The 6,696-nt window shown below is 32.4% G+C and overlaps 1 pseudogene; it reads right to left on the minus strand.

Annotated features, from left to right (window-relative positions):
* Positions 1-370: 370 nt before the first annotated feature.
* On the minus strand, positions 371-2,543 carry LOC134248485 (uncharacterized; annotated as a pseudogene).
* Between the last annotated feature and the right edge of the window lie 4,153 nt (positions 2,544-6,696).

A 6,696-nucleotide genomic window follows, 5' to 3' on the forward strand; every position in this document is an offset into this window, starting at 1 on the left:
AAGAGGATGACATTCCTATTCTTATGCAATTTATGCATTTTTTTGGTGTTTACGTCTCGTTTTGTTGTCGTTTGTTAAATTAAATACATCAAGGGGTGTAGTGTTTTACATCCCTCTATTGTGATGTCACAAACAAAAGCTTTCACTCTCGTAAATGCTCGTTTTACAACCTAAAACACCATTGTTTTAGCCAATTAAACTGCATTTTACAAAACATTAACATTAGAGTTTATATTTAAATTTATAGAAAAAATAACAAACTAACACTCAGATTTCTAGAAGTGTATTTCATCTTCTATTTGTACGCAAAGATTTGCGTAACCTCTTTTTTTAAAATGATTTATGACTTTTAATTCAATTAAATGGTCATTCAGAAAATATTGTAGAGAAGAAATATTCACATTATATATTCTACCAAATGGAATTCTACAAAAGTCTTTATTTTATTTCACTAATTTAGCCATGTTAGTGAAAGCTTCTCTGTATTCTCATTTCTGTAGCTCTGTGAATGCTGTTAAATGGTGCTTGTCTTAGAGATTGTTGGTATGAGTATAAAGCAGCCTGGAGATTCCCTGTCACCTGTTGACAGATCCCCAGAATCTGCCAGGATATGTCTCTGAATAATGAAGGTATAAGCTGTCCTTGATCATAGTGAACTAGGGTCTGTAGATCATCTAGAGCTGTTTGTACTCTCATTGTGTCTACATGTCTGTAGCACAAGATCTCTAGCATATATAACAGAACAAATGGTGGGATGTATACTGGTCTATTGTTCTGTATAGCAAACTGTTGTTCTGGTATTAACTCATTGATGTAATAAATTTCTTGGCCAAGGTTGATATTCATTGCTACAGCCTGTCTCATCTTTGTAGACCAGGACTGTCCCCCTACAGCCTCAGTGTACATCTCTGTATCTACATTACGGTGATACATCAAGTTTGGCTGTGCTAACTTGGCCTTGATAATCTCTATAATATTCAAAGTCTCCTTGTATCTAAGTGTCTTGTAATAATACATGGCTATGAACATCATGTCAGTAACAAAACCAAACTTGGCTGCTAATTTCAGCATGTGACAGGAGATTTTGTCCGCTCTATACCTCAGTTTATTTTTACGTATGTAAGTTTCCATGTATAATATAAATGCAGTCCCCTGCAGAACATTAGCTGTAAGTTTCTGTAACAATGGGACGTGATATTGTGTAAGGAAAAGTGAACCTATGATTTGTGCTATTGTACGTAGAGACCTCATACATGTTTCTAGGTTTGGAGTAGAAATTTCGGCATATGCATGTATCTCTTCAAAGAGATTTTTATCGAACTTAATCTCAGATATCATAATATTTTCATCTGTACAGATGGAGAGGTGGGGGTAGAGAAAGACCTTTATAATAGAAGACCTAATGGATGGACTGTGTAGCAGGAGAGCTTAACCCTTCTCATACAACTCATGCAGTCTTATAAATAGTCGATGTTGTGCTTCACCATGGACTTTACTCAGAAACATGTTATTTTGGGGAATGAAGAAGTTAAGACAGACCCCCTCATACACCTACTTAAGAATGAGCTTGAAGCATTTCCAGAAACACTCTAGGAGAGCTTGTGGACACTAATGTTGTTATGTATTTTGCTGAATCATCCAGAAAACTGCTGTTTTCATATGATAGGAAAAGTAATTTATCACCATCACCTAGTTCATTGTTAATTATTTCTGTCAAGAACAATTTAAGCAAGCCATAAGTTAAGAATTGACAATGATTCAGAACACACAGAAGTTTGTGTTCTGCAAAAGAGAAAGAAATTCTCCATTCATTGTCTTGACAGGGGCCTAATGGGTGTCCTATTGCTACAAAGTGACATCCATTCTTTACTATATCATGAACAACATGAGGCTGGGGCCATGAGTGACATCTGTCTATCCATGAGGAGGCAGATGGAGGCCAAAAGTCACAAGCAAAACAGTAGGCATAATCATATTCTTTACCCCCAAAATACACTCCACTGATACAGGGTCCATGTGGACTGGGGTCAGGAAAATCGGCAACCGAGCACAGAATCTTTGTGTACTTTTGAGCTGGAAATATAATTCCTGTTATTTATTCTAACACATGCTCTCTGGACATTTCTATAGCTGCTTGGTGACAGTAAATATAACAAAGTAAATCCTGGTGGACTATCAGAAGAGTCACAGAGGATCAGTCTTTGAGTGTTTGTGTTGTAATACTGAGACTGAGATAATTCCCAGATCACATGGTGATTATTTGGCCACAACATACAGTCTATATCTGATTTCTTCAGTCTAAATCCTTCTTTCGCACTTCCACTCTGCATCAAACTGACATCATCACTTTTTCTCACTCGATTGATCACCATATCACTGATGTCTACCACATCTCTCCCCATGGCCACCAGTTGTGAAGTCCCAAGTTTATCACACAGTCCCATAAACACTGACTCAGACATATGCTGTAGGGCTGTCTTTCTAATGATGAATAAGAAAGATTTTTTTAATGTTCTGATATATATGACACCGGTATACACCATATATAAATGTCATTTCAGCAAATCATGCAATAGCAGTGGCGTATGTTCTTTTCTGAGTATGAGTAGACTAGTGTGAAGTCAAAGAATTAACCTGAGGTGGAAAGTGATGTCAGAGAATTAACCTGAGGTGGAAAGTGAAGTCAGAGAATTAACCTGAGGTGGAAAGTGAAGTCAAAGAATTAACCTGAGGTGGAAAGTGAAGTCAGAGAATTAACCTGAGATGGAAAGTGAAGTCAGAGAATTAACCTGAGGTGGAAAGTGAAGTCAAAGAATTAACCTGAGGTGGAAAGTGAAGTCGGAGAATTAACCTGAGGTGGAAAGTGAAGTCAGAGAATTAAGGTAGGACAAAACACCCGTGGATTCTATTTTGACCCATTTCTTAAAAAAGTACTGGATGAAAAAAGAGTAATATTACTATACTGACAACAATGAATGATCCCCGAAAGAAAAATAAAAAGTTTTGGCAAATTTGCGTTATAGTTGTAAAAAATTCAGAGAATCCTATATATGTTGGTCATTTGGGAGCTTACACTTTGGAATGTGTTTACGCTATCTAAGTGCAATAAACAAGCATGTAACAGTCTGTTTTAAAATGCAGTGCAACTTTTGTTCCATAAGTAATAGAGGAGTGATATTTTGACACATATATAAGGAGTCTCTATTCTTTATGTACTACAAAGGTCAAGGTCATATCAAGAGGTCAAAGGTCAAATATTGTGACGTCATCTACTGAATCTTTTAGTTTTTTGCCATTGAATTTATTTTAAATCACCAAAATATCTGAAACCACTGGTTCAATTTTCTTTATTTTTACACATTTTATTTAAGGACCCATTTGAATCATTCTGTTAATTTTTTGTAAAAATTGAATAATACATTTTCTCTTAAGAAAACTTAAACTGTCGGATATTTACATGTGGATTTTCAGTTTCTGACATAATGTATGTTCTTTTTTACTTAATATTTTACCCAAATTTTCCAGTATCAATGTGACTTACTGATTTAAAGTAACAAAAAGGTTATCTTTATTAAAAGTATTACACAGATTTGCAATAGATCAATAGAAAATTCTAAAATAAGGCTCATTCTCAAGTCGAATGTCTGATTTCACAAACTTCTTACAGGGGTCTGAAAGGCCATATTTCAGACTATGTGGGCAAAAAATGTGCGGTTGAATTTCTTTCATATCATATATTAAGAGAGATTTTGTATCCAAGAAAAAAAAATCAAAGTTTCAGAAAAATTGAATTAGAGGAAAAATTTGACCTATCTATTTGGTCCTACCTTAAGCTGAGGTGGAAAGTGAAGTCAAATAATTAACTTGAGGTGGATAGTGAAATCAGAGAATTAACCTGAGGTGGAAAGTGTGGGTAAACAAGGAACTTCCTATCGATGGGTATTTTGTGGGGGGGGGGGGGGGGGGAGATTCAAAGGAAGGATTTGTACAAACTCAGATATCTAAAGTTTTAATTTGAAAATAATACTGTAGATATATACATGTATTTACAGTTCAGATATATTGTGATATGCAGACGACAAGTTCCTCAAATATAGCTTTTGTTAATCTTGGTATTACCTAAAAAAAGTATGAATTTTTTCATTCTTTTGTGATTTCTACATTGTTTATAAAATGTCTTAAATATACGAGTACATCAAACATTCTGATATAGGCCATACATTCAGATGATTACCCAAATGGATTATATAATCAGAAATATCACCCTATGATATTGTATCCAAATGCCTAGTAAGGTTCCCTTTTTTGTGAGGAAACTTGTTTAAGTATTTAGATATCAAAAACAAATTCTTGGGGAAAATATATATCTTTTAGGAACGCGTCGTCTGGCATTTAAGTGAAATATCCCTCTGCTCCTAATTTCACATTTTTTTTTAAAATTCCAAACACTTAAATGGAAAAAAAAAAAAAGTTTGAAGCATGAAGCGTTGCTTTCTTTTTCAGAAATGATTATTATGCCTAAACATGATGTGAATAAATTTTGATTAGAAATTTCCTTACAAAAAAAATTATCTCAAAAGTATAAGGTTTATATGAAAATAATGTCAAACCTATCTATTTCTGATCAGAAAACATAATGAAGTATTGCTTTTTAAATCAGAATTAAAGCAGAATATAACATTTTTCTGTGCTTTTAAAATAATATGCATCCATTAACAAGTTACTAATATCTTTCCATTATCGTTCTTGAAAATATTTTTAGTAAAATAAAATATTAACTTAATGTTTATAAACAATTCTGCATTTGAAATTGCTGAAACAGTTAAAAGACTTATATCTTAAACATGTTAAACGATAAGAAATATCTAAATTTCACAGTTTATGAAAATCTAAGTATAAATGTTTTAATTAAACTATAATAGATAATTAATGAAAATATTGGCAATAGAAATAAGAATTCAATATATCTACTTTGATTACATTTGTTTGAGTTGACTATAAATATGGTCCTCATTAAAAAACTCATGTTCATTCTGACAAGACGATCCATTGTATTACAAGGTAAGTTATCTCACTTATCAGAGGGATATTAAACCTTCACAAAACTGAGAACTCTTAACATATCCTTTAACACTGCTTAGAAAATATGGAAACTTCATTTCTGAATAATCAAAATTCGATCAATTCGTTGAATTTCCTTCTTACCAAATATAACTCAAGTTAGCAATTTTGTTTCCTGTACTTATTATGCACTCCTGTTGCTTTTGATGAAATTTCTTGATACAGATTTATTAATAATAACACTTGAACTTTGGCTTAAATAGTTTTCTCCGTAAATATAACATAATCGGTTAGGGGTATATTCTTTTCATGGGGTGGGGGGGGGGGGCATTCACAAAAAAACTATATAAATTTTTAGAATATCCGATCCTCAGTCAAGGAGGATAACTCAAAAAATTAATTTAAAATTTGAAATGCATCAAAATGCAGCCTGAAAATGAAATTTTTTCAGACAACAATTTTCATTTTATTCATAAAATTCAAGGTTTTTGAAGTCTTGGCAAATGTCCTATAAAAGTTGACATTTGTACCCTATAAAAGGAAAAAAAGTAATACAGTTCTCGAGAAATTAGATATTTCTTGAATCCAGCCTTAGATATCAATGCTCATTAGCATGATATGAAATAAAAAGTGATTTATGGTGTCTTGCAACGAAAGCACATGACGGAAACCGAAGACAAAAAATACCAAATAAGTATGAAACTCATAAAATTTTCCCTGAATGCCTGGATACCCATCATTTTAACCAAAATTATATTTGTTCATCAATATGCAATTGGAAAATGCAAAGCTGATATTCCAATTCGTTTTTTCAACAAAAATATTGGAGATTTTGAAATTTTTCCTTATATCATATGATTAAGTTTAATCTTCAATTTTAAAGAAATTTTGTGGATAAATTTACATTAATTTTTGGCTTCAGAGATACTTTTATGAGTATTTAAGATAAATTAACTGCAAAGTTTACAAACTTGAGGATCGAACTACCTTAATGATAGGCACGATTTCTACCTTCCCCTTTATTCAATCGAATTTTTATTCTTGAGAAAATGATGTGTAAGTTACAGCCTTTTTGTCTATATGAATATACGCCACTGAATAGTAACATAATTAAAATGATCATATATTAAGCTGATTTATATTTTATTCTTAACTTTCAAAAATTCATATTACTTTCAAAGTTGGTGTTAAATATGTTTAACATGTACCCCATGCATGTTTTGTTGTAAGCTTATAATTTACAAAGAACGAAATAGAAATAAACACATATATATTAAATGTACAGAAAGTTAATCAATGCTTCATAGTATTAACTGAATGATATAGAAACTGCAGACATTTTAAGTACAATACAAATTAAAACTTACATTGGAGACGGGTTAACGAGATCTATTTATACATATAAAGATATGCAAATTACCGGGTGCTATATATGAACAGTAAGGAAAACCCCTCTAAATGCACTTAAGTTCTATAATGACATTTATCTCTACAATTATTTATAGAATGAATTGAAAGATTAATTGATTGAATATTATCGTCCCTCTTGAGGATTTTCACTCATATGGAGACGCCATCATTTCGCGGTGGAGTGCTGCAAATTTCGTCATATACTCGGCACTCAGGGCCATTAAG

This window comes from Saccostrea cucullata, unplaced genomic scaffold (assembly GCF_032062105.1).
Source record: "Saccostrea cucullata isolate Sc308-1 unplaced genomic scaffold, CSIRO_AGI_Scuc_v1 ctg13917, whole genome shotgun sequence".
Classification (NCBI taxonomy): domain Eukaryota; kingdom Metazoa; phylum Mollusca; class Bivalvia; order Ostreida; family Ostreidae; genus Saccostrea; species Saccostrea cuccullata.